Raw genomic sequence first — 24695 nt, 5'->3', positions numbered from 1 at the left:
CTGTGGATGGACGGGGGTCCGTGGGGGCGGGGGGGGGGCTCCTCTGTGGATGGACCGTGGGGGCGGAGGACCTCACAGGGAACATCTGTGACAGCACCGATCCAAAGCACATGTCACACGTAGCCTAGTGTTGAGTGTGTACGTGTGTGTTTGTGTGTGTTGATTGTGTAAACCATCTGTCGGGGGGGAAACCTCATATGTCCAAAATAAATTAGCAAAGCAAAATGTGTCTCTTCGCGGTGCATTTAAGCCCAAACCACACCAAAGGGTTGAGACGGGACAAGACGGTTTTAGCGTTGGTCACAGCGATGTGATATGTCCTGATTCAATTGGTTCAATTCAATGGTTGCTTGCAAATACATGAGTCTACTAATGAGGTTGACCCATTGGTGTTGTTTAGGTGTGGTTTGGGCTTTAGAGCTTGTGGATCTGCTGCTTTTGATGCTTCACAATTCCTGTCGCAGTGCAAGCTGTCTTTCTCTCATTCTGCATGCTAGTTTTCTCACGCGCAATTTCTCTCTCTCTCTCTCTCTCTTCATCCCCTGTCTCTCTCAGTGGGTTTGTCTGTCTGTCTGTCCACCCCCTTTGGGGTCATTTTGTCCTCCTGTGAAACTATGCATGTAGCGCCTCACGGCACACACACACACACACACACACACACACACACACACACGCACTTCTGCAAATGAGATGACAAATGAGTGATGGCCCAGAGCGCTGATGCTGCAGCCTGCACTCTGTCCCCTCTAATGGGACACCCACCACCTCCTCCTCTCTCTCTCTATCTCCTCGTTGTCGGCCAAGAGACCTCTTATCTCCATCTTCTAACTTTTCTCCCCCCGTAAATCAAGACCCTAGTTCGGTCATGCTGCTACAGCGTCACGCCAAACCATCACAAGTAGCAGATCCACAAGCTCCAAATTAGTTTCGTTTTTGGACATACAAGGTTTCCAGCCAACAGAGACCCACTCTCCTCTCCTCTCTCTCCATCATCTCCTCTCAGCAGCAGCCTGATGTCTTGCTGGACAGAGGCTCTGTATGTGGGCCAGTGGATCGATGGATGGGGGGAAGCCGGGACGGGGGTGGAAGTGGCCAGACAGATGGGGTGGCGGTGGGGCGGCTGGGGCTTAAAGAGAGGTGCAGAGGTCATGCATCTGTAAGCAGGTATAGTCTACCATCCTCCCAGACCCATTTGTTCTGAGCTTTCTCTTTCTCTCTCTCTCTCTCTCTCTCTCTCTCTCTCTCTCTCTCTTTCTCACCAACCACACATATGACAGAGGCTGAATTAGGGAGACTGACTAGAGTGGACTGGAACGGAACCAGATTGACTAGAGTGGGGACTATAGAGCAGTCCAGAGTACTCCAGAGCACACTGTGCTGTGCCATGCCATGCTGGAGAGCACGCTGACAGACTCTCTGTCAAAGCTGCCTGGCAACTGACTGTGTGGGTGGGCAGGAGAGAGAGAGAGAGAGAAAGGAGTAAGAAGTAAGAATGAGAGGGAGAGAGAATGAAAGGAGTAAGGGAGGGAGAGAGAGAGAGAGAGAGAGACAGATAGATAGAGATAGCGTAGGAGTTAAATTACCTTCAGAGACTCGTGCATCTCTCATACACACTCGGGGAGTGCGCACGCACGCATGCATGTACCTACACACACAGAGACACACACAAACACACAGACTTTTTTTCTTTAATTGTCTGCACAGGATAGAGGAGTGTGGCCACCCTGTCTTTTCAAGGACACTTTAACTTCACACACACTTTTGTGACTCACTGAGGGGAATACCGAACATGCACGCTCTCACACACACACACACACACACACACACACACACACACACACACACATTATGCACGCACGCACATAAACATCAAATTCAGTGGGAGCTAATGGGATTTCAAAGCCTGAATGAAAAGAGTCTGACGTGCACGTCCATTATCTATCATGCTAGACCAACTAATAGGTAAACACACACATGCATGCATGCGCGCACGCACGCACAGAAAGAAAGACTAGGTATAGCAGTAAGGAGGTGCTATTGGTTGGATGGGTGGGGTGTGGAAGAGCCCTTTGTTTGGATCCAACGTTAATTACCATGTATGCACACACACAGACCTATGCATTACCACAACGCACACACGCACGCACGCACACACACACACACACACACACACACACACACACACACAACAGAGCAGAAACACACCATACTCACATATAGACACACTATGCAGTAGGCCTATGCACGTTCGTTCGTCGTTTGTACACACATTGTCTCACACTCAGTATAAATACACACACATGTGCGCGCACACACACACACCCATCGTGACCTTGTAGGAGGCTTGTAAAACGGCTAGTCCAGACAGTTAGGGGGCGGGGTATGTAGCTATCAGTTTTCAATAAGTTGCTGTTAGTTTAAGGTTCTTTAACCTTTTCATGTCAAAGACCCCCAAAACGATATGTATTTGGCCACGGACCACATTTTCACGATTTTTCAAAAATAGCAGATCTACAAGCTCATATGAGCTTGTAGATCTGATATTTTTCAACAGCTAAAGTATAACATAAATGCTTAAAACACCAAGAGGGGTTCCCATCCAGAATGGTTTAAGCCAGGTAAGCCATCAGACAAATAGACAGACAGGAGCGTGGGTGTGTTTGTGGCTGAGGCTGATGATAAGTAACGCTGTAGGTCATAGACCAGACCGCCTGGTCCTCGTTAAGAAGGAGCAATTAGCCGAGTTACAGTGGGACGTCTTTAACGAGGTAACTTTAGCAGTGCCATGTCTCTCACAGAGGGTGTTAAAGTGTTTCCCAGTGTTTCACAGTGTCGTAATGGCTGTGGGAACCAACGTTGTGTTATAAGACCTCAGCTCCCACTGGTGAAAAAAGTACCCAAATGTTTTATACAATATAGAAATATATACTCTGCTACGAGTAAATGTCCCGGGAATTCAACAGTGACTTAAGTAAAAGTACAAAAGTATTGGCTTCAAGGACCAAAAAAGTACTAATTGTGCAGACGGCACATTTACAGTTTAATAATGTATAAAGATCTTTTGAAAATAGGGCCAAAGTGGTTAATGTATGTTTTGTAATAATAATCAAAATCCACAAAGTAACTAGTAACTAAAGTTTTCAAATAATTGTAGTGGATTAAAAGTACAATATTTGGATCCTAAATGTAGTGTAAGTAAAAGTAATGGAAATTGGAATTACTCAAGTAAAGTACAAATACCTAAACATGTACTTTCCACCACTGTCAGCTCCACAGACAGGACAAAACCTCTTAATGGACTTTTAAGTACCTTTTTGTTTGTATACTGTAGATACTACTGTATGTAACTATGATACTATGATACTACTGTATGTAATGGCTGCAACTATTGATCATTTATTTTACTATATTATTTTTTTACTTTTTTTAAGAACATTTTTTGATTCAACCAATGAATGTGTGATATTTTATTATTATTATTATTTTATCATTTAAAGGTAAGGAGAAACGTATCAATTCAATTCAATTCAATTCAATTCAAAGGGCTTTATTGGCATGATAAAACATACGTTTACATTGCCAAAGCAGAATCACTATATTGTGATAGTATGCTATAGCGTGTTCGATGCATTTACTATATCGTTACACCCCATACTAATGTGCTTTTTTCAAACAAATTCAATCAAAAACTCATGGGCCCTCATTTGGCCCAGGAGTTATTAAAAAAACCAAATCTTCTTCTTTTCCGGGGATGATAATCACCTTATCGTCCCCGTGGGATGGAAACCTCATATGTCCAAAACTGTTACTTTTAAAGATTTTTTAAAAAAAGCAAACGTTGCAGATCTACAAGCTCAAAACGTGTTACTTCACAGCGGCAGCTTGAAGATCTGCTACTTTTGATGCTTTGGTGTGATGCTGTAGTAGTTGGGCCTACATTATGGGGAAAAAACAGAGAGAGGCGTTTTCTTCCCGACAGCAACGATATGTTTGTCTGTTGCCCTTATTGCATTAGAATGGGCAGATTTGAGCTCCTGCTAAAAATCACATTACACCCCAAGTGGAATAATTACATTTTAGCTCATTGGAATCACCCGCTTTCTGTGTGTTTTCCTGAATGGGAGCCATGGTTTCAGTTGCTATTTTCTTCTCTTTTTTTTTTACATTCTACGAATGTCTTCTACGAATCTACGCATATATAATATCCCAATAATGGCCTCTAAGAACAACCATGGTGTTGGTGACGTTGGTCCTCCGTCATTTGATGAAGAAGGGAAATGAGGCAGATCAACTTGTCATGCCAGGGCAAGTGGAATCTTCCTCGTCTCATCCAGTATGTTTTGTTGTATGACAAATAGCGACACTAGCCAATCTACTCCCAAATTGAAGAGGGGCCTGGGATAGAGCCCTTGGGAATCTGGTCAACTATAAGTATGGGGTTTACAACTTTAAAGGTTAAAGTTTCACTTTTTTTTAAAGAATTTTAAATGTAAGAAACCACCAATTTATCAGGAAATGAAGAAAACCATATAATTTTAAAACAAAGCAATACTGCCTCATCAAAGATGGTGTTGTGACCTTTATATTGTCAAGTACTTGCATGAGAGGGGGAGAGATGGTGTAGAGTTGGTGTGGAGTTAGCTGCTTTAGCAGACAGTTTGAGGGTACAATGGAGTTTAGAGGTTTTGTCCGAAGCACTTCATTTCAAATTTCCATTGGTTCCAAAAAACACACAGACAACGAATATCATTTTCTGATAATCTTTTTTTTTTACTAAAAGTATTTAAAAACAAATGTTATTAAGTGGTTAAAGAAAAAAGGAGCAGTGTTTCATTCCATGGGGGTGGCCTCCATCGCAGCCTGTGAAACATTAATATCCTTCCTTTCTCATGTGGGTTTATATTTGGCGGACCAACGGACACTCGACTCTGTCACTGTCACATTTGACCCACATTGTGGTCGGAAGACCGGCAATCAGAACGGGCAATCATCACACATGGTCTGGGATCAGGGGTGCTCCCATGATGCCATGACCGCACCGCACGGCACACTGAGGCCGACCGCCATAAATCCTTCATATTTTCTTTCTCCATGTATGGAGATGTCAGTCAGTACAGTACTTCTGCATCACACTGTACTTGTATGCCAGACCTTTCGTGGTCTGATGGGAACCCCCCCCCCCCCCAGGAATGAAACTTTATGAGGTAGGTTGTCACAGACAGCCAGACCACGTTATTTCCTGCAAAGGGAGTAATAACAGGGAATCAAATCACGTGATAATTAAGGCAACTGGATATGCACCTACAATATGCACATAACAGTAGCCTTGTGGCCTTAGTTGACACAGGGCTCTCTATAGAGCACCGAAGTCTGACGTCAATATCGGTAGAGGGCACAAATCCACGGGTTCATGTACTTTTCATTTGCATTGTAATCCCCATAGGGGGATTATAGATCGCCTCATATAAGGACTGTGTTTGAAAAATGAACATCCTGGCCATTTCACTCATGAAGAATCAACTGACTGAGAGAACACGCTATTGTTACTGCTACTGAATTAGTAAAACCTTCGCTAGAAACAGACTGTATCATATATGAGTGACGATACAGAGACACCTCCCGCCGAGACAGCTTGTTTATTTCTGGACCACAATGCTCATATGAAACGATTTTAAGATGACCCCCATGTTATTCTCCATAGAGAAATTACTTCCGTGAACCAGGGGATGAGCGAGTGACGTCAGTACTCCGGCGCTCTATAGACAAATCCACAGAGGATTTGTCTATATAGCTACACCTGGCCTACAGGGCAATGCTCCATGCAGAATCTATGGAGCAGCACCCTTTAGGCCAGGTGTAGCTAATCAGCTTAATGGCACACCCCAGCATTGGGGCACCCCTCTGTTGGTCTATACTCGGTTCGCTCCTCCCCCTCACCACCCAAATCTCCATTTACAAGCTCATAGGGAGGGTTCAAGTGGTTAATAATTATTAACTGATTTGGATGCTGCTACTTTCTGAATTTTAATGATTCATCATGTGAAATAGAGGGCCCGGAAATGAAACAAAAAAAGGGCTATGATGTTAAAAAATAAATTAATCCACAAAACACATTTAGCCAGGAGGAGGCAGTGGTTTGATGTGTGGATTGGGATTGAAGAAGAAACAACCTCTTCACTGTTTTTGTAGCTGCTACGAAAACACTTGAAGATTCCAGATTCGTTTGTATGGTTACATCTTGAGTAGTGTAGTATCTCAAGGGTTTCACTCAGACATTGTGGCAACAAGGCAAGATAGCCAAAAAAGATAGCATTGATATAACAATTTCACACTTTGTGGTGCCTTTTTTAGGTCCTGGTTCATATATTCTATATCTATAGAAATGTATATCTTGTATGTATTCTATACTGTAAACTTTTATGCGTACACACACATAATTTGTACCCATTATATATAAATGTGCAATTCTAAATTTAACGTGTCGGGTGCCTGTGTTCATAATAATGTGTGTGTACTGTGAGGTACAGTGTGTTGTATCTAGGTCTTGTACAGCTTGCAGCATGACCTGTGGGTTCCGTGTCACTAGAGCACTGGTCACATCGTTCTGTCCTCCTTTTGCGAGAGATACAAGCAACCAGGTCTATGAAAACAAACCCGAAAGAAGCTACTATAGGCTACTATAGGCCACACGATAGCGGCTATTCGAAATATTTGGAATATTTTTTTTAAACATTTTAACAACAAATCTTGTATGGGGGAGGGAGGGAGGTGTTTTTGTTCAACACCCGTAGAATGTTTTGCAGGGAGGGTCCCTGGCACAAAATATTGTAGGTTGAGGGAGTCTGCGAACAAACAAACATTATCTTGGAGCGGTCCTTGATATGGAACTATTTGAGAACCACTGGTTTAAACAACAGTCTGAAGCAAATAAGCCCCTAAAAAACTCAACCTGGAACTACCAACAATAATTACAAGCGACTTTACAGAACAACAAGCCCAAGGTCGCTTATAATAAGCAGACATTGCAACAGTGGTCTCTGGCTGCATCTTATGAGCCCACCCGTCCACTCATCATGTCTGTCTCTGGGAGAGAGAGAGAGAGACTCCTATCTCTCTCCGTGCTGACTCGCTGTGTCTCTCACCCTGGTGATAGTTCTGTCACCCAGCCTTCAAATTTATCCACAGCTCACACACATCTGTCCTCCCCTGAACTCTCTATCGGTCTGTCTGTCTGTCTGTCTGTCTGTCTGTCTGTCTGTCTGTCTGTCTGTCTGTCTGTCAGTCTCTCTCTCAATTCAATTTAAAGGGGCGCTTTGGGGCCAGTTTGACATGGGAGGGGGGGATGTCATGGGAGGGGGAGGTCACTTCACAGTTTGGGGGCTATACGACAGCAAAAGCTCGTCACCTCTGGTCTTTAGACGTGCCTTTTTTGTGACCTTAAGATTCAACTGGGCCTGCAGACCGCAATGACCTTGAGGGGGTATAAACCTCTACAAGATCACAGAGATAGTGCGGTACCGTGCCAGCCCATTCAGTGATTTGAAGACAAACAATAAAATCTTAATAACTCTAAAACGAACGGGGAGCCAGTGAAGAGAGGCCAGGACAGGTGTTATATGGTCACGCCTGCGGGTTCCAGTTAGGAGACGCGCTGCAGAATTTTGGACCAGCGCTCTCTCTCTCTCTCTCTCTCTCTCTCTCTCTCTCTCTCTCTCCTATACCCTTGCATCTATGGTTCATGAATGACACACAGCGATGCAGTCAGAGCTGCAGTCAGACAGCCATAATGTGACTTGAGGTGTGCGGGACATATCCATCATGTCGTAGTTTCCTCACCAAACACCCCATCCATAGCGGGACGTTAACGACGTCCTCTCTGACAGCATTACGGTGAAAGATGGAGCCCACTCTGCCCGCCGCACCATCAACTATACCTCCTCTTATTATCCACATGAACCCTATAGCGTAGGAGAGAGGGTTTTATTTCACTCCCTTACACCAGTGTGGTGAGCCCCAGGGGTCCTTGAGGGAGTTCCAGGGGGTACCCAGCTAAATTATATAGTTTGGAACCAAATGGACCCTTATGGGTCTGTAACTCTGAGAGTGTACAAATGGGCCCTAACTGGTCCATTTGGTTTGGTCCCCAGAGCGTGAACCATTTCTGAGGACCCCCCCCCCCCCTTAGGGGGTCCTCAGAGTTCTCGGGGTCTTTAATTCATTCTGGGCGGGAACCCCTTTTGGTGTTTTATATTTTAGCTATTGAAAAATAGCAGATCTACAACCTCGTAGTGCGGCACAAATCGTGAAAATGTGCCTCAAATCATTGAATATATATTCAGAGTGAAAGTTTTTAACTCAAATCTTTGCTTCTGGGGTGGGGTCCCTGGAACAACATATTTTCAGATGGGGGGTCGGCGGCCAAATACATATAATTCTAAGGGTCCTTGACATGAAATATTGAGCACCACCACTGATACAGAAACATAGGTATTTCAGAAAACTGTCTAAATGGTTTACCGTAACTGCTTTTAGCTTCCTTTAATGACCTGGATCAGACTGAGAGGACTGCTTCACGCATGCTGCTATATGTGAGACAGAGTTCACTCTTCGGCACTCATTGATTTCTCATTAGCCCGGAGCCCCTGTAGGGTGTGTGTGAGCTATCACCGGGATCTGGCCTGTCGTGTTCAATTAAAAGCCCTTCCAAAACGACCCGGGCTTTTCATTTCTCTCCCCCGCCCCCCCGTCGGTCTTCACTCGTCGTATCAGCGCTCAATCTAAAGATTTCCTTTATGTCTGTTGTTGTTGTTGTTGTGAGTGAATGATGCCACAGTCAGTCAGTGTCTGTCTGGAACTCTATATAGGAGTCAAGGACCCTCAACTTGAGGACAAAATGTATTTGGTCGTGGAACTCCCATCTGAAGATGTTTTGTGCCAGGGACCCCCAGAAGAGAAGACTTGTGTTAAAGAAATTCAACATCATTCAAAATAATTCATTTTTTTTTTAAATAGCAGATTCATGCCACGATGTGAGCTTGTATGCAGTTTCTTTAATAGCCAACATATGGTTAATATGATTACGATGCTATTTTAACTTTACTTTCGCTGGGGAACCCCGGGAACCTCCCAATGACCACTACTAATCTGCGTATACTTCTTCCACGACTGACAGTAGGTGTGCGTGGAAGATGCGTTATTGTAGGTAGGCCTACTATAGCTCCATTTTTAGAAAGAGTTGTTTCAGGGTGTGGTGGATCTGGTCTGATTACAGTATTTTTCTCTCTCCCCCCCCCCCCTCTCACACATACATGCATGCACACACACACACACACACACACACACACACGCACACACACACTGAAGACAAACCTCCTTCCTATGTGTTTCTTAAATTGTGCGACCCACATAAAAGGAGAAAACACCTTCCTCTCCCAGACAACCGCCATGCTGCTCCACCATCTTCCCTCTGCCGTGCCCTTTGAAAATGCCCCGGCCTGACCTGTAATGAAACATTGCAGCGTCCCTCCCTCCCGTCATTACAGCCACAGTGCTAGGCGCTGGCTGGGGCTGCAGCCATTAAAACCTACGTGACAATTGAGCGTGGGTAATTACATGCAGACAATGACCAGGGCCAGCCTCCCACTTCATACACTGCTAATAATGGCTGGATAACGCCGCACAATAGCCCTGCGCTAAGAAGGGTGAGAAAATCACTTAGCATGGGGCTCTGCTTGGCTGGAGTATAGCCCACGCACGAGCACACGTAGGCACGCACACACACACACACACATTAGGCATTTTTTAAAGCCTAACAACGTCCGTTTCTCAAATTTTACTATACTTGTTGGGACATTCAAAAGCATATTAATGCTTTTCTTGTGCACGCGCACACGCACGCACAGTCGCACTCGCACGCACACACACACACAGTCACACACGCGCACACACACACACACACACACACACACACACACACAATTACCATGACGACCCTATTACAGTAGCCATTATGGCAGAACAAATGTGACTGGTTGCACGAGGGACTGGGGAGTGGTTGATAAGCGTTTGTGTTTGAGTGAGTTAACGTGTGTGTTAAGTGTGTGTTTGTGTGTGTGTGTGTGTGTGTGTGTGTGTGTGTGTGTCTGTGTGTGTGTGTGTGTGTGTGTGTGTGTGTGTGTGTGTGTGTGTGTGTGTGTGCGTGCGCGTGCGTTCCTCTGTGTGCATGTTTTGCCATGTCAGCTAAAATTGAATATTGGCTGAGCTCGCAGTTATTTTTCCTGCTGTATTGTATTTTCAAGTAATGAAAATAAATAACAATTTATGCTCTGTTATGGTCTTTTGAGAACATTTTGACACATTGTGACGCTAGTAATGCTGTGTGTGCTGCAGTAGTGCAGCCTGCATGGGCCACATACCCAACTAGACCACTGGTTTGGGGTGTATGGGGTGTATGACCCCCTTTAGGGGGTTCCAGGGGATCCCCAGACAAATGTCCTATTTTATTTTTTCGGCTACTTGAAAAAAGCCTATCTACAAGCTTAGATCTGCAGATGTAGATCTGCTTTTTTCTTCTTTTTTTGACAAAATATTGATAACATATTGACAAATCTCTTATGTGGGGTCCCTGACACAACACCTTTTCAAATGGGGGTCTGCCGCCATTGCCTAAATCAATGTGGGGAGGGCCTTGATAGGAACATGTTTGAGAACTATCCTTTGCCATATACCCAACGTAGACGAGGCTAGGGCGGGGGGGGGGTTGACAGAGTGTGTAACAGGGTGTCTGTCAGAGACAATTAGTTATAATGATATCTATGCAGAGTGACCAGTGCTCTGAAAGAGCACACGAAGAGCCTCCGTGTGTGTCCATTTACCTCTGAGAGTTAAACGGTCACTCAGGAGGATATTTGCAGTTGTACACACAGTGTCCAGCATGCCTGGTTGAATTACATTACGTACTGCTGAGGGGGGACCTGTAGTGGATCATTGCCACCCGTCGGCGACTGGACTGGCAACCCCTTCATGGCTGTCCCCCTCCTGTCGTCCATTTTGTCCAGCGTGTTGTTGTAAACGCACCGGTATATATTGTTGCTGTCAGGAAGAAACCTCTTAGCTACATTAGGGCAGTCCCCGAATAAGGATTTGTATAGTCGGCTATGATTGGCCAAATGTTGTCTAGAGAGAGATTGAGAGTCAAATCAGTCTGATTGCATTCCACTTGGGCTGTGGGGGGGTGTTTAATGTCAGATTTAACATATACTTGCTTGGTTTCTCCCAATAAATCATGATATAATGACATATATTATATCATTATATAATAATATACAAAAGTCAACTAATAGAGGTCAGGCCAAATCTCCATATTCTAACTTTAGGTGTTTTTTTTATAAATGAATATATATATATTGTAGATGTGCTACTTTTGATGCTTTTGAAGTTGAACCCTGAACTCTAACCGTTTTCAACATTATGAGGTTTCCAACCCGACAGAGACGACATAATTTATACGCTTGTCAGTAATCTTTTATCTGCAAGTTTCATCTTTTTATGTCTCATAAATGAAAGCCCTATTTTTCTCATTTGTCATATGACAGTGTTGTGAAAAAGTAGTGGAAAATAGCACATACAAGCTCACAACTTTGTGCCTGGCTATAATGCTACATGTTTGTCTATCGTCGTAAGTACCAAATATTTGGCTCTCAAGTACCACCATAATAACTGAACAGGAGCGAATACCTGCCCTTTTTGGTCCATTCCTATATAAGCCAATAAGGCTGCTGCTCTGACAAAACTCTGTCTATAATCACTAATCAGCACAACTGATGATATTTCTAATGCGATTAACCCGTTCTCAAATCTTCTATTAACGGCTAGGTGTGCTGTCATGCTCATTTCAGCACGGCTGGATAGGATGCTTGGTCAGAAGAACTACCTGTACTAGTAATATTTCTAGTAAATATTTCATTCCACTTTTGTCTTTTTTCTCCTTTTTTGGGCGACTCCTCTGTGTACCACCAGGGGGGGCCTCAAGTACCACCAGTGCTTGGGAACCTCTGATCTGCACGCTCAAAATGCGTCACTTCGCGCCGCCTTTCGAGCTTATAGATCTGCTACTTTTGATGCTCTTGTGTGACACTGACACTATAGTAGTATGATCAAGTGGGGCGTTCATTTATGGAAAAAAACCACAAAATGTTTGAATATGTACTGTAGATAAGAGTTTTCTGGCCGACAGCAACGATATAACGACATGTTCAAAACAGGAGAGGCCAGGTGGAAAGTGGTTAAGTCTACCTTTGGGATTTTATAAATATTTAATGAAGGAAATGTATTACCAAGAGCTAAATAATTACTATATTTGGATCCACTGGAACACAGGTGGTTTTCCCATTTCCTGAACGGGACAAAGGCATACATGGTTTCTACGCGACGGCAATGGCATACAATTTCGGATTTTGTTGCTGTCCGGCAGAAACCTCTTATCTCCATCCATGTTTTTACTTTTTGTGTCTTATCGTAAAATTAACACCTTACTTGATCGTACTATACAGCGTCACACAAACGCATCAAAAGTAGTAGATCTTCAAGCTTCTTAGCTTGAAGATATGTTACTTTTGTTACTTTTTAGAATATGAATCCTGAAAAGTGACAGTTTTGGACATCATGATGATTCCACCCGAACAGAGACGATTTGGAATCATATCACGCCTTCCCTGGGTTTACTGTATTATTACATTACCTGGGGTTTTGCATTTAATAATGCAAAAACCAACCGAAATACGTTTGGCATTAGCAGCACGTCCTCATTCATATGAAAACCACATTCTTTTCACAACTTTATTTGCCCTGATAATCCTTTAACATTCCCGAAGAAGATTTGATACCATCTCATTCTCTTGCTGATATACGTAGCTGATTACACTTGGTTGGTTGATTGCAGATTGGTGTGATGGCTGTGTGGGGCTTTTGTGTTTAATAGTGTAGAGTAGACTTTTTCTTTTCAGGCCAAGGTTCCCTTATCTGAGAGAGAGATGAAGCAGAGAGACCCCCACTACATCCTATTGTATAACATTGTGTTGCAGATTAAGCATTTTAATAGATTTCATACAGTAGATAGCTTCATAGACTTGGAGGGAGACTTGTTTGACAGCTCTACTTGTTTGACAGCTCAACACATCAGTGTTGTGTAAATTGAGTTTTTTGTTTGTTTAGTTTACACGTGTCAATTTGTGTTTCCTCCAGAATAGGGATGCACGTGGGAAAAAAAACAGACCTGTCTGAAGTGAGTGGTACTGTACTGTAAAGGTCCCATCAAAATAATAAAGATTTGGTGCATGGCCACCCTGTAGTAATTCTGAGGAACCCCTAGGCGTCAGCTTTATAGTTTTGTGTCAGAAGGAGCACTCTTCCTCCTCCTCCAGACAGCAGCAGAAAGATGGATAATGCATCATCACTCAGTCAGCCCTGCTGGAAGGAAGCTGCTGTGAAGCAGGCAGATGTTCTCATTACATTCAGCTGGCAGACATGCCTGTCTGTCCACCCGCCCTCTGCACTGTGTCACACAATGTCATGCAATGTCACCGTCAATACCAGCATTGATGATGAGGAGGGTAGGGACACTTTAGGCCGGGAGAGGCTCTCCATCTTGTGTATAATCACACCGGACACTAGAGGCATTTACAGAAACGCTCAAGATTATTTATTGTTGTGTCTAGAGCTTGTTATATCCGTTTGGGCCATTATTTGATTTGTTTTTACAATAATAATACAAAATACATGTAAAGTGAAAAAAACAAAGTGAATAGGGCTCAAGTAAATAATAATAATAAAAAAACATATTGGTCAAAACATGAATTGCTGGTCTTGGCATCAGACCCAAAACTCTGCCATCGGCCAGGCCCTATAGTTACATTATATAATAAATAGAATATACGAGAGTCAAATTCTCGGCTTTCGTCTCCTCGACATTGCAGCAAAGACACAAAACAGCGAGAAAATCACTAGCAACACGGTTACTGTAACAGCGGATACATAAAGCTATAATATAATTCAATAACAACTGCAGTGCGCACTGTGAAGTGCCTTTGTTATGGTGGTGCCTGTGCCTTCACCTGGAATGATAGGCACGCAGGGAGGCAGGCACACACACACACACACACACACACACACACACACAGACCAACGTTTTCCACACACCACATCAAGGAGGACTCGATTCTCACAATGGTTTTCCTCATTACAGGGCTGTTTATCTCAGTGCTGTGTGCTGAACCTGTTTCCTTGCTCTCTCTGCTTATCAAGTGAAGCAGGGTGTGTTTCTGAAAGGCAGACAGGGGGTGTTATGTAGTCCTGCATCCCCACAGGTGTAGGATATTGGGCAGAAACCTCCTATCTCCATATTCTATAACTCTTTGTGTTTTTTCGTGGATGAATGCCCTACTTGGTCGTAGCGCAGTGTCACACAAAAGCATCAAATGTAGCAGATTGACAAGCTCAAAACGTGTCGCGAAGTGACACTTTTGATGCTTTTGAATTTGAATCCTGAAAATTAATAGTTTTGGACATGTGAGGTTTCCACCCGACAGAGACGATAATATGTATGTAAATGTTATGTAAAATATGCTGCTCTGTCTTTCGAGCAAGAGCAGCTGGCCCTACAACCTCCTATAACAACAGAGAAGTCAATGGGAATTCTTCCTCTTAAAATAATATCCCTTTGAATAAATAGCAATACAGAGTTTTTGTATTTGATTCCAAGAAATAATTTGAGTGAATGTGCTCTATTTTGTATACCTTTGAAGAACATAATAATAATAATAATGCATTTAATTATGGTATGAACACCAGGGTCAATGTATAAATCACTGTGAACAACAGTGTGAATGCGCTCTGCCAATAAACTACTGTGAGAAAGCAATATGCCTTTCTAAACCATTACAATTGTCCACTTTCTTTGAGGGGGTGTGTTCCAGTTGCTCCCATAGACCTCTATTAGATGAACAATAATAATAATTATAATAACAGCATGGGTTTTAGCCTATAATAATAATAATAGCCTGCAACCCTGTGGTGGTGGTTGCTGCTCCCCCACTGACTGTCTGTCTGTCCTCTTGAAGGAGGAGTTTAACCCCACAGTGTCTGGGAGGAGTCCCACTGCAGTCTGCTGGCGGCGTGAGCCAGCCAGTCACTCACACACTCCCTCACTCTCTCTCAGTCTCTCACACACTGACTGTACTGTACTGTAGTCTCTCTCTCAGACTGTCTCACTAAACCCTGCTTGGAACGCGTGGAACTACCATTTAAACTCGAAGCGTGTATTTAAAACGTGTTACTAATAATACAAAAATAGAAATATGCTTTATGGGTTCAGGTCAGGAGTGGCTGAAGTATAAAGAATAAAGACCAGCAGTATAAAAACGCGACTATAACCCCGCCGGCGGGTAAGTTGGAACTTGTTCTCGTTTATTCCCATAGATCTATATGTCTCAGATCCCTTTAATAGCCGATCTGCATAAGCTCGCAAGTAACGCGTTGTTGTAACTTGTGAGCTTTAGATCGGCTGTTTTCCCCCCGCTGGGTTGTAAAGTGTGTTGGACCGTTTTTGACAACATTTAAAATCTGGTTGTGATTAATTAGAGCTGGTTTCTTTTGCAGCTGTGCGTGTGTGAGTGTGCGACTGTGCTGCGTGGCGTGCACATAGACGCTGTGATCACGAACACCAACACAGCTGTCCAATGATAATATGAAGAATGTTGTTATTTGTTATTTGTTGTTTGTTATTGTATAATACGTGACAAGTTATTCCTCTATGGTAGTCTATGATGGTGACACGTTGGAGTAGTTGCAGTACAGTGTGCATGAATGTGTGAAACTGAATAACTGCTTGCAGGCAGCGTCTATTCTAAGTTACTCATTGGCCACACACACACACACACACACACACACACTGCACAACACACTACAGACTACACAATGGGTTCCCCTCTTTGTGAAATGGTGTCTAATAACTTGTCTAACATCAGTGACTCGCTCCCTGCGGTTCTCCACGTTACCCAGTAGACTAGAACACACTTGTCTAGAATTATATGGGAGTAAAGTTTCACTGTCAGCAGCCTGTATCTCAAGAACAGGGCTAATTATATATACCCACGGTAATTAAAAAGTCCATATCGTTGTTGTCTGTTGCGTGGAAACCGTGCATGACTTTTTTCTTTTGTTATGAAAAACAACATTTGCAATGGTGAATGTACAGCAAGTTCACAGAATCGTGATGCTGTGAGCTTGTAGATCTTCTATTGTCACTACTTTTGTGTGTGACACTCTTAAGTAGGAGTACTGGAGTAGGGCATTCATTTATGTAAACAAATAAACATATGGAGATTAATTGGAACCCCCCCAATGACCCCTGGGGGGGTCCATGGACCCCACTTTGAGAACCACTGCAGTAGCTCAGTGCTGCTGTAAGTCTTCAGTTAGAAAATTGTGTGGACAAGTGGTGTTCAACACACAGCGCAACGTCAACTTGATTGTTTGCAGTTCTTTGTGATTTATGGCTTGAACAATTGGGAGCATGAACTATTCCCATAAATGTTAGGCGGGGGGGGGGGCTGTTTGTAGGTGATTTACCCTCAGAAGACTTCTGTTGTCAACTTGTTTGGGGGGGGGGCGTGTGCTGGGGTGAAGGAGGTCTCTCTTCTCTGTGAAGGGCTCCTCTCCAGGGGTAACAAAAGACATCCCAGGAAGGATGGAAGGAAGGACCCCCTGTAGTGAGGGCTCTGTCTCGGTCAGAGCAAACAGCAGTGAGAGCAGGAGTCGGGCTACCTTTTGGCACTCTGTGTTGAGGAGCTTCTATCATGGAAACAGAGGAAGAGGCCCGGAGGTGTCAACGTGACACTCCTGTCACACCCCACACACACACACACACACACACACACACACACACACACACACACACACACACACACACACACACAGGCGTGTTAGAAACACCCAGGGCCAATGTTTGACTTTTTACTTTAAATGACTGCTTAAGCAGTTTCTTATCTGTCTGCGAAGACTGATTAGATTGTGTTCGTAATTAGTCTTGATTGATTGTTATTTGTTACCCGAGGATTAACCTTGGAAAAGATGATTATTGTTATTAATGATGACATAATTGATGATGAGGATGTGTGAAGTCACCTTTGTGTTTACAGAGATGAATGGTGCACTAAATCATTGGATTGATAGGATACTTTCAGTCAGAAATGTAGACACGTAAGACAATAATGCTAAAAGGATGACACACAAAAGTCCTGTGGATGTGTCTCCATTGTCAGGGTAGTGAGTGCAATAAACCTTTCATATTTTTTGTTTTGCTCCAATAACTTCGTACCTCGTGCTCAGAAGGGCTTGACACACGATCTGTCCAGAAATCTGTCAAATATTGATCTTAATTCTTAACCCAGACATGAGGTCCAGAGAATGCTGCCTGTTTATATCTCTGAGGAGGAGAACATCTTGTGGAATCGGTTTATGTTTCAGCAGACCTCGCCCCCCCCCCCCTCTTGTTGTTTTTACGGACTACACAGAAACAAGTACTTATTTAAATACTGAATTGTTGTGTGTCACCCGTGCCTTTCAAAAAGCTAAACACCAAAACCACGGGAGCTGAAAAGTTTCGGCACCAAGCAAGCGCACGTCTGTCTGTCTTTCTTTTGCGGTCCACATTTTTACAGCAGAGAAGAAAATGTGCGACCACAAGGAACATTCTATTTTTACTGCTCTGTTTGTTCTGTGAGACGAGGGGTCTTGAGCCAGAGTTGATTGGCTCCTAATTTCCCCTCGATTCAAAACACGCGACTACGTTGAAAGGAAAATATTTGTGACTTTTTTGTACAGTGAAGGTCCAGCTGGCACGGGGACTCTCAAAGATGTTTACAAGCGACAACAGCGATATGATGTAAAGCTGTAATGCTACCCCCTCCCATCCTGGGTGGTGGTGTGGAGTTGCTGAATAGGCATCTGTAACTCATCGCTTTCTAATTTTAACGCTTCAATAGCACTTTTGAAACAATGACATAATTGCAACAGGAACGGCGGTCTATTCATAAGAGCTTCTCTTCTTCGTGTGACTTTTGATTCCATCCCTGGCAAACTGTGATAAGGTTAAAGGTTCCTGCATAATGTTGTAGTAGACTTACGTCAAGTTAGAGAGACTTTAAGCTGTGCGGTGACATTTGCATGGCGGTGTGTGTGTGTTGAGTGCCCGGCCGTCATTAATTCTGAAGTGCAAGCGGAGAAACACCGGCCTTAGAGAAACGGTAATGTTTCATGTCTTCTCTCTCGCTCTCTCTCTCTCTCTCTCTCTCTCTCTCTCTCTCTCTCTCTCTCTCTCTCTCTCTCTCTCTCTCTCTCTCTCAGGCACATTTTTCTCCATATAAGGCGGCGTCCATGTGACTTATCAGGCGTGGGTAACATCTGTGCTCATTGTCACATTCCGTGAGGAGAGGGATGAAGGCCTTTTACTGTCTCTGTAGGACTTAGGTAGAGAGGCGCCCTGCAGGGGAAACCCACAGGGGCTATACACTATACTGTAACCTCTGTAAAGTTAATTACTTGCGCAAGCAGAGCGCGCAAGTAATCGTTTCGCTTGGTCTCTTCGAAGTGAAGACAAGTTTTCTTCAACGGTGAATCTGTGCCTGGTTTGCTGGGACTAGTTACAACATTACGTCATCCTTGAGAGAGTACATGGTGTGTATATGACGTAATTTGTAACTAGTTACAAATCAGACAATTTGTAACTAGTTACAAATTACGTCATATACACACCATGTACTCTCTCAAGGATGACGTAATGTTGTAACTAGTCCCAGCAAACCAGGCACAGATTTACCGTTGAAGAAAACTTGTCTTCACTTTTTGGAACCAAGTAACCACAGTATACTGCTAATCAAATTACAACTACATACTCTGTATGTAGTTGTAACTAGAACAACTACATACAGTCTGTGCCTGGTTTGCTGGGACTAGTTACAAGTTACAAGTTACAACAATACGTCATATACACACCATGTACTCTCTCAAGGATGACGTAATGTTGTAACTAGTCCCAGCAAACCAGGCACAGATTTACCGTTGAAGAAAACTTGTCTTCACTTTTTGGAACCAAGTAACCACAGTATACTGCTAATCAACTAGTTACAAATCAGACAATTTGTAACTAGTTACAAATTACGTCATATACACACCATGTACTCTCTCAAGGATGACGTAATGTTGTAACTAGTCCCAGCAAACCAGGCACAGATTTACCGTTGAAGAAAACTTGTCTTCACTTTTTGGAACCAAGTAACCACAGTATACTGCTAATCAAATTACAACTACATACTCTGTATGTAGTTACTTGCGCAAGCAGAGCGCGCAAGTAATCGTTTCGCTTGGTCTCTTCGAAGTGAAGCCAAGTTTTCTTCAACGGTAAATCTGTGCCTGGTTTGCTGGGACTAGTTACAACATTACGTCATCCTTGAGAGAGTACATGGTGTGTATATGACGTAATGTTACAAGTTACAAGTTACAAGTTACAACATTACGTCATATACACACCATGTACTCTCTCAAGGATGACGTAATGTTGTAACTAGTCCCAGCAAACCAGGCACAGATTTACCGTTGAAGAAAACTTGTCTTCACTTTTTGGAACCAAGTAACCACAGTATACTGCTAATCAAATTACAACTACATACTCTGTATGTAGTTGTAACTAGAACAACTACATACAGTCTGTGCCTGGTTTGCTGGGACTAGTTACAAGTTACAAGTTACAACATTACGTCATATACACACCATGTACTCTGGTCCCAGTTCACAACGATGACGTAATGTTGTAACTGGTCCCAGCAAACCAGGCACAAACCTACGGTTGAAAAAAACTTGGCTTCACTTTTTGGAACCAAGTAACCACAGTATACTGCTAATCAAATTACAACTACATACTCTGTATGTAGTTGTAATGTGATTTGTAATTTGTAAATCTGTGCCTGGTCTGCTGGGACCAGACTACACAGATGACCATATCTCTTACGTCATCACTGAGAGCTAGTCATACATATACACACCATGTACTCTGGTCCCAGTTCTCAACGATGACGTAATGTTGTAACTGGTCCCAGCAAACCAGGCACAGACTTACGGTTGAAAAAAACTTGGCTTCACTTTTTGGAACCAAGTAACCACAGTATACTGCTAATCAAATTACAACTACATACTCTTGTAATGTGATTTGTAATTTGTAAATCTACTTTTTTTTTCATCACATATCAATGATTCATTTTTCTGTAAAAAAGTAGTTAGGTAGCAAATAGTTACACGTAATGATTATACATTTCAAACGTTCCTTCACAGAGATACTGAGATGTGATACTTTCCAGCGGTCGAAAGTACTTGCGCGCTCTGCTTGCGCACTAGTAGGCCATTTATGGCCTACTAGTGTGCAACAAGCAAGTATGCACTCGGCAGAGTGCAGTTCTAGTTTACTCTGCTTTCTCTGGACTGAAATGTTTTAACCGTCCTATTCTGGGACGAACACATGCCAAAAAATTGCCAATCTACAAGGCGTGTTTTTGAGCTCGCCAATCGGCCATTTTCACATTTTTCCGTGAAGATATTTAGAGCGAAAACTGGAGGGGACCTAGTGTAGAGCCCTGGGGGACTCTCGCCAACTAAGTATACGGTTTAAGACGGGGTTAAATGGGGTTAAACTGGCTTGAGTGACACGTACATCATTACAGATTATGGTCAGCGACAGAAAAGATGTCTCGGAACTGAAGACTTGTTGTTGTTGTTGTCTATTCCAGGTTGTAATTCAGCCAGTCCCCCAGCGGAGCAGTCAGTCAAACCCAACATAATGGCCGGCTTGTATGCTTCTATTTCTTACTTGCTGCGGTCGGAGATTATATTTGGCGTTTGAGGCGTTATGGAGGGAGTGGATGGGGCGTACGGCCGTCTGGAGCGCTTGCTATAAAAAGCAGGTGAGTTCAAAGCTGCGTGTTGACAGCGTTTTGGCTCAGGCATGTTATTGGCCACCGCATCGGTGAGGCTCTGGCCAAGATGCAACTCCCCCTCCCCCACTGCTACAGCATGACTGGCGAAATGGCAACGCAACAACTGGACCAGTTGCTTGTCTTTCATTGGCAAATGCACACGAAACACAGTTATACTAACCCTCTTCTCGCCTGGCTCTGCATTGCATAATTCAGTGATTCTGCATTTAGCTTGGTTTCTTGTGGCCTAGCCACCAGGCTCATTTCTCACACGAACATGCGCGCGCACACACACACACACACACACACACACACACACACACACACACACACACACACACACACACACACACACACGTCTACTCTACTACTTCAGTGATTTGTCTATTTGTTTCAACTACACCTGTATCTCTTATAGACCCTGAACGATATATTGGTCTTTATTTTATTGCTTTGATGATTGGTATCTGCAACTATGCAGCCCATGTGTGATCTTAGTTGAAACCACTTTCAACCTGGCAATGCATCCCTATTTTGACCATGTCATTATAGGCATTCTTTTTTTAAACAGCAGATCTACAAACTAACTCACGAGGGCACATACAAGGGTTAAACTATTGTGGTTTTGCTGCAACACAACACTAAATATATATCGTCTGTCGGGTGGAAACCATTATGTCCCAAACTGTTACCTTTCAGGATTCAACTTGAAAGAAGCATCAAAAGTAGCAGATGTACTAGAGCTTGTAGCAACGATATACTACAAATTAATGCAATGCTGCACACTGTGATGTGTCCATTGTTACGGTGCTTTGTGCCTGGGTGCTACCTCTACGTGTTCACCTTCCTCACCTGGAATGGTTGGCATGCCACACAGTAATTTATGCATGCACGCGCGCACACACACACACACACACACACACACACACACACACACACACACACACACACACACACACACACACCACATCAAGGAGCACTCTCACAATGGTTTTCCTCATTACAGACCTTTTATCTCTCAGTCTTCTGAGCTCAGGTCAGGTCAGATGTGATATTGCTGCTCAACCGAGGGAGCCGGGGGTAGGTCGACCCCCCCCCCCCCCCCTCGGCTCAACAGATGCACCCATTCACGTCCCCTTAAAGTGAGACAGACACAAATTGGTGTTGTTTGAGGACACTAATGTGTAGGTTTAAATTGAATTGTGTTCCTGTTTGTGTCACGCGCAGCGGAGCGGTCTGTGAGGTTTGCGACGTAAACGATGATTAAATGGCAAATGAAGTAGTGTGTAGGAGACACATTAGACAACGTTTCAACTGAGGAATGATATTTCAGAATTATCGAGCAGAAGATTGAGGGAGCAGAAATCATCGCTAATGAGCACTGAGCACTGCTTTTAACCACTTAAACCCTATGTACATAGTTGACTGGGGTCCCCCGCCGGGCTCTACACGCTCCTTTTTTCTTCACCGAAAATAGACAATCTACAAGCTCACAACACGTCCCTGAGCTTGCATGCACATTGCCTATTTTTGCTGAATGTTTGCCCCAGAATAGGGACGGTGCTATAGGGTTAACGTGGTTAAACATTTAATCCCAGATTAATGTCCACAGAGGTCGAAGTGCTTAGTGACGGGAGTCGTCACTTAGCTGCCCAACCCGGCTTTCCATTAACCTCAAGGAAACGCAGATGGCCATAATCCAACGCTGAAAATGTAGGTAATGAACAGATTTTGTGGACCCAATGTGCACTTATCATTACCATCCATTTATCGCTGGCCGTATAAATCTGACGGTTATTAGTGAACGTGGTACAGAGACCCCCCCCCCCCAGTGCAGAAGGCAAAATTATAGCCCAGAAGACACGGTTCGGTACAATATTCCAGTCTGGTAAACGTGCCACCATGGCATTTTAAACCTATGCCAGATGATTTACAGACAATGGGGTGCATGTACGGACGTACTACAATGATTAGCTGAACAAATGAACAAAGGCATGAATGGAACTAAGAGGATTGGATACTGTTGGATATTTGCTAGTCAGTTGTATTGATCTGTGTTTGGCTCGAGGGTTTGCGCCCGGTGAGTGCAAGCGCGGCATGCAGAGAGAGAGAGACAGAGAGAGGGGTGTGGTTGTAATCTTTTATGCTCAAAGTGCATTCTTCAGCACGTCTCCTGTCTTCTCTCCCGGGAATCCGTTGAGCCTTTGATTGCGAACAGAAGGCCCACAATGGGAGTCGAGCTGCGTCACGTCTGTGCTTTTGTGTGCCATAACTGTACGCGTAGTCGTGTACATGCATACTGTAATGAGTTGACACACGCTTTCTTTATGTTTCTCTCCCCATTCAGCAGACAGCGGCTCTGTTCGTGTGCAACACTTAGCTTCAAGTCGACTTCAGTAAAAAAAGAAAAAAGAAAAAGCCATACAACAATACTAATTGTGATTGATCGGTGGTATCTGAGTCCAGTAGCACGTGGTCTCACTTACACCATGCAGCCCATATTGGAAAGACAAACACAGCTGGTGCGTCGGGCCAGAGTGCTGGTCCCGGGGCCCCCGGCCGCATTGTTCCTCATGATGGATGAAGAAGGTTCTGGGTTCACATTTACGTCCCACCTGCTCATCAGTTATAGGTCTTTCTGACTGCTCTCCTTAAAATGAATGCATTCCACCGTCTTGTATTTTTTAGACAGGGCTTCCGGAGAGAGAAGGATTACACTGGATTAAAATCCATTGATTGATTGGTTAAATTGATCTACGCTCAGTCATTGGCTCAGAGAGCTCAAGATACTCAAGGTAGTGTCTCTTACAATCTATTGATGTGACTTCCATGTTTAAAGGTCATTGCTCCTGAAACCCGTCTGGAATACCAGGATTTTTTGATCGCCGTCCCAGATCCTTACTTTAAGTAGTAGCTAAAGCAACTTAATCTATAATGTAATTAATCCAAATGTATTTATATCGCACATCTCCTGCATCAGGTGCAACTCAATGCTCTTCCCAGAAAAAAAAGATTAGAGGTGTATGAAAATATTTTTTACCCAACCATCCCTACTTGACCAGTTACCACTTAAACCCTACTATATCGTACTTAGTTTACCTGGCTTCTATACTAAGGTTCCTGTGATTAAAAACCAAAACATGAACATCTATACAAATGGCAATCAATCAATCGGGTATCAAACCTAGAATTGCTACTATTGCAAACAATTGTCATTAATACCACAACGCCTAATAAACATTGTGGGTGTGGCCATGTCAGTTTACAACCCACTATGTATTTTGTACTATATCATTATAAATGAGTGACATTATACACTTGTATACATTTTCCCGTTGATAAGCATAAGCCGTCAACGTGTCATTTCCACTGTGTTCCCCTGGCGTTTTGCCACAGACACATTCAAGTACTTCGGAGGGTCTTTGGCAGCAGTCATGTCGCCGGTATGCGTGGAGGTGCATTTTCTGGCTTATTAGCACTCCTCCTCTGTCTTCACCTTCAGGTTGGCTGCCGGTGGTTTGATCTCCAAGTAAGATAAGCGCTTTCCTCTTCTCTTTCTCTGCCTCTACGTCTTTGTGTGTCGGTTGAAGTCGCTTGGCGTGGAGCCAGTGTAAACGGAGACGGAGCCGTGATTGCTGTAGGTTACCATGAGCAGAACACGCTCAATTAAAGCCA

At 43.6% G+C, this 24695-nt stretch overlaps 1 protein-coding gene across 4 annotated transcripts in view; it reads left to right on the top strand.

Moving 5' to 3' along the window:
• Positions 1–24695, top strand: part of tiam2a (TIAM Rac1 associated GEF 2a) — a 153891-nt gene that overhangs the window by 17902 nt on the left and 111294 nt on the right. For 2 of the 4 annotated variants that reach the window (XM_080784849.1, XM_080784844.1), the window contains exon 1: positions 15294–15440. The exons of 1 other annotated variant lie outside the window; for it this stretch is intronic. The gene's annotated coding sequence lies outside the window, so the exon portion shown is untranslated. Of the gene's footprint in view, positions 1–15293; positions 15441–20905; positions 21009–24695 lie in introns of those variants that run through there. One more of the 4 variants, XM_080784847.1, reaches the window with a different exon arrangement.

The sequence above is a fragment of the Protomyctophum bolini genome, assembly GCF_963924005.1.
Source record: "Protomyctophum bolini genome assembly, chromosome: 15".
Classification (NCBI taxonomy): Eukaryota; Metazoa; Chordata; class Actinopteri; order Myctophiformes; family Myctophidae; genus Protomyctophum; species Protomyctophum bolini.
This window is presented reverse-complemented; position numbering and strand designations above follow the sequence as displayed.